Source organism: Polistes fuscatus, unplaced genomic scaffold (assembly GCF_010416935.1).
Source record: "Polistes fuscatus isolate 324 unplaced genomic scaffold, CU_Pfus_HIC Scaffold16, whole genome shotgun sequence".
NCBI lineage: Eukaryota > Metazoa > Arthropoda > Insecta > Hymenoptera > Vespidae > Polistes > Polistes fuscatus.
Window position 1 is genome coordinate 3053573 of NW_025113064.1, and position 9124 is coordinate 3062696.

The window sequence follows — 9124 nt, forward strand, 5'->3', positions numbered from 1 at the left end:
GCCTCATTGATAACCTAACGCAGATGTCATCTCAGGGAAAGCTCATGATTCCTTTCGCTACATATTTGGTGACCCCGAACATGCCTGTCGTTGTCAGCACACAGGACCTGGCGGAACACCAAGCTAGAGACGAGGAACTCGCTGCCCTGATCAATCCTGGAGCAACAACGTTGCTCGTACTACGAAAGTTACGCGTCGATAACAACGAGACAGTCATTTACTGTGACGTCTCTGGAACGGATGTCCGACCGTACATTCCGCAAACGCTTCGCAAACGCATCTTCGATACTTCGCACAACCTGGCACATCCCAGCGCACGTTCCACTAAGAGGTTAATAGCGCAACGGTTCGTCTGGCTCGGCATGAACAGCGATATTACTCGTTAAGTACGCACCTGTTTGACGTGCCAACGCAGCAAGATACAACGGCATACGAAGAACGCTCCGGAACGAATTCCAATACCAGACACACGTTTCCATCATGTCCATATCGATATCGTTGGACCGCTGCCGTTATCAAGAGGTTACCGTTACTGCTTTACGATGATCGATCGTTTCACCAGGTGGTCAGAAGCCGTTCCCATCGCCGATATGTTAGCTAATAGCATTACGAAGGCATTCTTCAGCGGTTGGGTCGCTCGCTTTGGAGCACCCGCCGTCGTGACCACAGACCGAGGTTCGCAATTCGAATCTACTTTCTTTCAAGCTTTGACAAAACTTTTAGGTTGCCAACGTACTCGGACAGCCGCGTATCACCCTGCCTCCAATGGAATGATAGAGCGATGGCACCGTTCACTTAAAACTGCAATCATGTGCCACGGTACGCAAGACTGGGTTGATGTTCTTCCCGTCGTCATGCTAAGCCTAAGCGCCAGCTTCAAGTAAGACCTTCGAGCAACAGCAGCAGAGCTCGTTTACGGGACGACGCTAATATAAGGCTTCCCGGCGAATACTTCCTCAGTAACCAATCTGCTAACGATCCGCATATATTTCTAGAGCCCCTTCGGGAAAAAATGCGTCGAATTAAAGGGCTAGTTAAAAAGGCTAGGGCGTTCATCCATAAGACTCCTGCACCCACGTGTTCGTCAGGGTCGCAGGTTCTTCAGGACCGCTTTGTCAACCCTACGAGGGCTCGTTCGAGGTGTTGAAAAAGATGTCGGACAGCGTTTTCCGCATCAACGTTAATGGGAAGCCATCGACGATTTCGACGGAGCAACTCAAACCGGCTTTCTTCGAGGCCACTGAGCAAACGGATTTATAAATTATTACAGAACTTTTGAACGGGTAATGAAATGTGGTGTTGATCGGGTGCGTGTAACTTCTTAATTAACTTCTTAATTAACTTCTTCATTTACAATAACTGAAGAAAGTCTTTGTAACTACGGAAACATTAACGTTCTCATAGCAACGTTGTTAGCCATGATAGAGTGCCTGCGCTAAAGTAACTTGGCCATAGAATGAGCGGTGAGAGTGGCAGCGCTAGTCGTAGCAAAGGATAAAGTAGGAATCTACTTATCGACAGCAGGCCGCTACATTAACGCCATTTTGGTACAATAGAATACAATATTCTTTGATAGAATATGATAGAATATTATAGAATATGGTAGCATATGATATATTCTTTGATAGTATCTTCATCTTCTTCTTTAGCCCGTTTGCGCCCAGTATCGAGCATAGGCTTCCCTTAACGTTCTCCATCTATTCCTATCCTGTGCGATTCTTATCCATGGTAGTCCTGCTGATCTCTTGATATGGTCGTACCAGCAAGTTACTGGTCGACCTCTATTTCTTTTTCCCACCCATGGTCTCCATTTGAGCATCTTAGCGTTCCATCTATTGTCCTTGATGCGAGCTATATGTCCGGCATAATCCCATTTCAACTGTGTTATTCTTGTTGTTATGTCAGTTACTTTAGTTCTCTGCCTGATCCATTCGTTTCTTCTCCTGTGTCTTAACGAGATACCGATCATTGCCCTTTCCATAGTCCTTTGTGTCACTTCCAGTTTTGTCATTATTTGTTTTGCGAGGGTCCAGGTTTAAGCTCCATAAGTTATGACAGGGAGAATACACTGGTCAAATACTTTAGATCGTAAGTGCTGGGGTATCTTTTTGTTTTTCAGAATGAAAGCTAGTTTTCCGAATGCTACCCATCCCAGTCGTCGTCTTCTCTCTATTTCCATATTTTGCTTTCCCAGTGTTACACTTTGTCCAAGATATATATATTCCCTGACGTTGTCTATCCGTGTTCCATTTACAGTTATTTGTAGGTCTTGTCGACACATTGTCTTTGTTTTACTTAGGTTGATTTTAAGTCCTATTTCCTTTGATGTTTGCTCTAATTCTGCTATCATATTTTTTAGGTCTTCCTCATTTTCCGCGAACAGAACAACGTCGTCTGCAAATCTTAGATGATTTAGTCTTTCGCCATTGATATTTATTCCTTTACCCGACCAGTCCATCCTTTTAAAGACGCCTTCGAGTGCCAAAGTAAATAATTTAGGCGAGATTGTATCTCTCTGTCTAATACCTCTCTCGATCGGGAAGCTGTTAGTGCATTCGTACATTTTGATGATTGCTCTAGCATGTTGGTATATGCTTCTAATCAGTTTAGTATATCGAGAGTCAATTCGTGCATGGATGAGTTCTTCTGTTAGTACCTAGTGTTCACTAGAGTCAAATGCATTCTCATAGTCAATGAAAGCCATATACAGAGGGAAATTGTACTCGATTGATTTCTCTATTAGAATTTTCACTGTGAGGAGATGGTCGCATGTACAAAACCCCCTCCGGAAGGCCGCCTGTTCTACTGGTTGATAATCGTTGATAGTATATATGAGCCGTTTATTTTGAAAGTGGCATAACTCCATTTTTCATTTTTTTCCGGTTACACACGGTAACATGTATAGCTTCAAATTATCTATCAATAAAGCATTTAAGATTTTTTATATTCCGAGTAAATACGGTAATTCTGGACACATAAGTTTTCAGAGTTAGTTGAATCACTGAACCGTTTATTTTGAAAGTGGCCTAACTCCATTAGGAGTAGAGATTTTGGTGTGGTAGAAATGGCATTAAAAAAAAATAATTTACTGTTTGTCCTCTGAGAGTATTATAATATTATCAAAAAGTGTCGGAAAGGTAATAACTTTATTGTACATGAAATGAGACAAGAAGATTTTGTATCAATAATATTATTAGAAGGCGCAATTTTTAAAAGGCTAAAGAATTCTAACGGAGAACCAATAAACTGGTTAAAAATATGTTGGATGCGTTTTGTCAAAAATGAACCGTATCAAATTTTCTATAAGACATCAATGAATGAGAACGAAAATTTAAAAGTCCTGAATTTATTACCACGTCGGGGTAGACCAAGAAAGTTCGAAAATATTATTTTGACACATCTCTATAAAAATATAAGACAAATTACAATCGTAAAATTCAAGGACATAATTGACTTTTCTTATTCTATTTCTATGTGGAAACAGTAATCTTTAGTTAATGGTATTATATTATAATAAAAAAAAAATACTTATAAAAAATCATAAGAGAAAAAATTGGTGATTAAAATTTTATAAATTTTCGAATAATTTTTTCTTATCCTTATACCATTCTCTGTACACTAATGTTTCCACAACGGGGCAATGTACATGTTTGGTTGATTTAGCAGATGTATGGAGATAACAATTTCTGAATTTGCTATCATCATATATTTTAATTAGGTCTTCATATTTAGGACAATCAAAGTCTTCTAAGTTGAAACCGGTTATTGATGCCTGATTTAACAAATCTCTTTCTATATGTCCTCCTTTATATGCTATTAAAAGCTTCGACCCATGTCTTTGGCGTAATTTATTTAATTCAAGGTGCACATGATTTTGTTCATATTTTTCGCTACCGAAGTCCCGGAATGGTATACTGTGGACTTTGTTTGTTACGTAACACGCCGTTCTTCGGTCGCTCTCACATAATGTCGAGAACTTTTTTCTCAAAAAAAAATCGTATTTATGAATACGATGCAATTCCGTTCATACATTCATCATGTATACATTAATATTTCTATCTGCATGAAAAGAAAAATTATCCTTAAAAAAAAAATATTTGTATTAAAAAATTCCGAATATTACCGTTACAGCGATTTAAATAAAATAGTACTGTTACATATTCAGAAGTATTGTAATATAAAGTAAAATAACGGAGATAATCAAGATTTTTTTTTTGTTCCGAATCAGCCTGAATATTATATTATCATCAAACGTGTCGTTATTAAAATGTTGCAAAACATAATAAGAAAAAACCTGAAACAAAAAAACTAATTAAAGTTTATTCATTTTACTTTCTATTCAAATTTCATAAGCAGAACACCATAATTTTAGATCTTTAAAAATTTGTAAATCCATATATAAATTAGATTTTTTTCTTCATTATACTTTTAAGTTAAGTCTAATTAGACTTACATTATTTGAATAATTTTGTATTTTATTTATTCAATAATTTTTTAACTTACCTTTACTATAGCTATGGAATCAACTTCCAAAGAGCGGAGAGTTTTATTTACAATTTTCAAACTATAATTACAGTCTTGTGTCCACTATTCCGAAAGATTTATTCCTTCTACTTCAAGCTTAGTTTTTCGACTAAGCTACGACAATCAAAATGATAACCATATGAAATCATCATATACTCTCACAATTTATGATTTCAAAAGACAGTTAAAGAAAAATTAGAAAAGTCATTAAAGAAATATTAAATATACAGAGTGAGTCACTAACTATGGCTTATCTGTAAAGTTTGTCTCAGGAATCAACATTATTTGACCGTCATGACTTTTTAAAAAAGATTCCGTTGCACAAAAGGCAATAATGAAGGGTCATGTCTTCATTTACTTTGTAGTTAGTTTGCTTTGTAGTTAGCAGTATATGGGCCGCTACAAAAGAGTTTGATTTAAAGAAGTGTTAATATTGCAGAAATTCATAATTCCACGCTAAATAATTTGTAAGATAGGGAGATGAGAAATGAAATAAAGACAAATATATACATAATGAATATATAGCTTTTAATAAAAATAAAAGTTACAATAAAGTTTACAATTAATACGAATAACAAAAAATTGATACTTTTAATGCAAACCCTTAATACATTTACTGAGGTGTACTTGAAATACAGACATTTAAGAGTTTCGTCAAACTTTTCTGGATATATCTTTCTAGGTTTTCCCTTCAACTAGAATTTAAATTTTTCTTTTTAATAGCCTTGGTGATAGTGTGGGTCATTTTCTGTTGAATAGTAACTGATTTTACAAAACTTATTTTACACGCTTATGTATATATATGTATTACAATATAATTAGTCTCTTGTATTTATTTTAACATCTATTATAAAATGGAAAATTTCAGCAACAGGTCTGTATTAAACAAAAGAAAACAAAAAAGTAAGAAAATAAAAGAAAAAAATGAAAAAATAGTGAAAAATTTATTTTAAAGAAATTATCTATTTACTTATATAACTATACATACTGTAACTTTTGTACTTAAGCTCAGTCGCTTACAATTTTCTAAAATTATTTAAAGTTATTACAATAATAATAACAATTACATAGAATCTTATTACTATAAATTTCGAAAAATATAATAGAAATATTTTTCTAATTATGTATTATTGTTTATACTGTACTGTATACTTAATAATCACTACAGAATTGGAAATTGAACTAAATTACGTAACATTTTCTGTAAAGTTTACGTAGCTTTAGTTGGGCTGCTAGATGGTTAAGACGGATGAAAATCTTCTGCAAGCGCTTGTACTTCTTTGGGCCATTTCGCCAAACATATAGAAACTTGACGATCTTGTCTGATTTGTTCGATAATATTCCTAATTTGTGGTTCAAATCCCATATTGAATTCTATCAGCCTCATCAAGAACAAGATATGTGCATCTTTGTAAATTTGTTGTTCCTTTTTCCAAAAAATCAATAAGCCTTCCTGGTGTAGCAATACAAATTTCAACACCTCTTTCGAGATATCTTGCATATAGCCATTTTTGAGAACCTCCAAAAATGCCAGCGTTTCGAATGCATGCTGAATCTTTCTTACTGATTGTATTTATTTTTCTAATTCTATAGCTGGTGCAATAACTAAAACGACTGGGACCATCCCCTCGACTTAATCGAGGGTTACAGGTAATATGTACCGTTGCTGGATGGATATGCGCTAACGTTTTGCCTGAAGCAACTTGAGCAATTCCTACCATATCATACCCTAATAATACATTGGGTCATTATTAAGCTTGTGTATCAGTAAGCTCTGCAAATCCTCGCCTCTTTATTTCTGCCATTACGTAATCTGAAAAATTGCTTTCTCTACAAGGTAACATTGGACGTAGGATTTTTTTTCCCTTAACTGTTATCGTTCTGCATGTATAGTATTTGTTGATTTCACCTGAAGAATATAAGAATTAACGTAATCCACAGAATTAAATAATTCCGATATTCGTCAGAATAAATCGACAAATACCATATTGGTAAAAAGATAACTGTTAAAGGAAAAAATACCCTGCCTCCCATTATAGCTTTTGAAGAAAGCAATTTCCCGGATTACGTAATGGAAGAAATAAATGGGCAAGGATTTGCTGAACCGACTGCTACACAAGCTTAATAATGACCCAATGTATTATTAGGGCATGATATGGTAGGAATTGCTCAAGTTGCTTCAGGCAAAACGTTAGCGCATATCCATGCAGCAACGGTACATATTAACTGGAACCCCCGATCAAGTCGAGGGGTTGGTCTTAATCGTTTTAGTTTCTGCACCAACTCAAAAATTATAAAACAAATAAGATCAGTAAGTAAAGATTCTTATTATTCAGCATGCTTTAATAACGCTGGCATTGTTTCCTGGGCAGCCGGCTCTGTGGGAAGTTCGCTGAGAGATAGCTTCTACTGCCGACCATCTGATGACGCTGATCGCAACCCTTAAATAGCATAGATGAAAAAATCAACAATGAATAATTTGTTTTTGTAGTTATGCTTCTTATGGCGCGTATGAGAAAATTTACAGGTATTATTTTTTGTATGTATCCACAAGATATTAGGTTGATGCGTTGTAAACGTCGAGTTTTAAAGTAAATTTAGAAAACTTCATATCTTTTTTCCAAATCTGTTTATTTAATCAAAATTAACTGTATTTGCTCCTATACACTTTTCCCAACGAGATTATAATGCACAAATGTTTGTCTTAAAGAAATCCCGATCTTTAGAATCAATAAACTCTAATAGGAACATTTCCACACTGTTTTCATTTGTAAATTGTTCAGATCGTAAAAACTGTTGTAAATGTTTAAAAAAATTAAATTTAGTTAGCGAAAAATCCGGTGAATAAGATACGTGCGGCAAAACTTCATATTTTAATTCATTTGAAAAAATCGAGTTAGTAATGATGAGAATACGTTTAATCGATCGAACTTATTTCGTTTGGTTAGTAAATGCGGTAACTATTTATTAACTTTTTCACCTTGTCAATTTCAAAAATATTTCGCAAAATTGTTATATGGTAAATTTTCATTCTAAAAGAAAGTTCCTTTGTAGATAAAGTTAGATTCGTTTCCACCCATGCTTTCATAGCATCATTTTTCACAGACGTTTTGGGTCTTATTTTAAGGGGAAAATTCACGAGACCGTAGTTTTTCAAACCAACGATGCACTATTACACTGTTAACAGTATTCTTCCCAAACGACTGGTTTATATCGCGAACAAGTTGTGCAGCAATATTATCAAGTTTACACTCATATACAAAAAATTACACGAATAACGATTGTATTGATATGTTTACAATATTTACAAAAAAAATAAAAAATTAAACACTTTTGAGAAAATCTGCATTGTTGAAATGTGACTTTGGCAATGGACAATACGATTACAAACAAAGTTACGTAAAAAATTAGCAAGTAACGAAAATAGGGGAAAAAAAAACGTTTACATTTAAAGAAAATCCGATATTTTATATGCATCAACCTAATATTTAGAGGACGGAAAAAAAATTCCAAAGTGATGTAGATAAGGTCCACCCTAATGTATAAATTAGCCTTATCTCTGCATAGCACTTATTAATTAAGACTATTAGTCTTATAATAGTTGAATAATTTAGTAATTCAGTAATTTTTTAAACTTACCTTTACTGTAGCTATGGATACTTCTTCCAAAGAGCACAGTGTTTAATTTATAATTTAAAAACTACTTGTAAAGACGAGTATTCACTATTCCTAGAGATATGGTCCTTCTACTTCGAGCTTCGTTCCTCAACTGATCTAGAAGAGCTAACATTAGGCCCTTTTATACAAAATTCTAAAAAAAAGAGTGGGGATAGTTAACCATGATGGAAAAGTGGAGGGGAAAAGTTTTCTAAGATCTGAAAACCTTTAGAACGAAATGACCACGCCTCCTTTCTCCAACTGTCCAATGACGATAAGAACACTAACTTCTGTAGACTAAAAATTCTGATTACAGGAGGGAAAGCTCTCCAAGTACTAAAAGGGGAGGGGTAAAGTATGAGCACACCTACCAACAAGGATAAGTGAAAGAAAAAACATCTGTATATTAGTAAAAGAAGATTTGGACAAATATTGTCAAGAAAGAGCTTGACGATTTACGACGCAATAGAATAACGGTATGTTTTAATAGCGATGGAAAGGTGCTAGTGTACGTGAGGATTTTTTTCACTGCAGATATCTTTAACTGAAAATCTGTTTGTTCGAGAAACATGACATCAAACCATTTTTTAGTGGTAGGTTTAAATTTAAGTATTAATTTATATTTATTTTTTTCCAGCTGATCTTTAGTTTTCCTTAATTATTCTGTAAATTATATGAGTAAATTATTATTTGCTATTTGCTACTTATTCTACCGATTTCGGAAAATATTTTCTATCGTCTAGATCAGTCGAGGAACTAATCTTGAAGTAAAAGGAATAAAACTCCCAGAATAGTGAACATAAGACTGTAATTATAGTTTGAAAATTGTAAATAAAAAAAAGAAGACAATTTTATTCGATTTTGATAAATTTGGTTTAAAAAATGATTCATTTTATATTTTTTTAACTTAAAGGGATGATTTATCGATTCTTTTAACTTTTAC

The 9124-nt window shown here is 34.3% G+C and overlaps 1 pseudogene; it reads right to left on the reverse strand.

The window, feature by feature from the left end:
* Positions 1-5764: 5764 nt before the first annotated feature.
* Positions 5765-6245, reverse strand: LOC122514987 (annotated as a pseudogene).
* Between the last annotated feature and the right edge of the window lie 2879 nt (positions 6246-9124).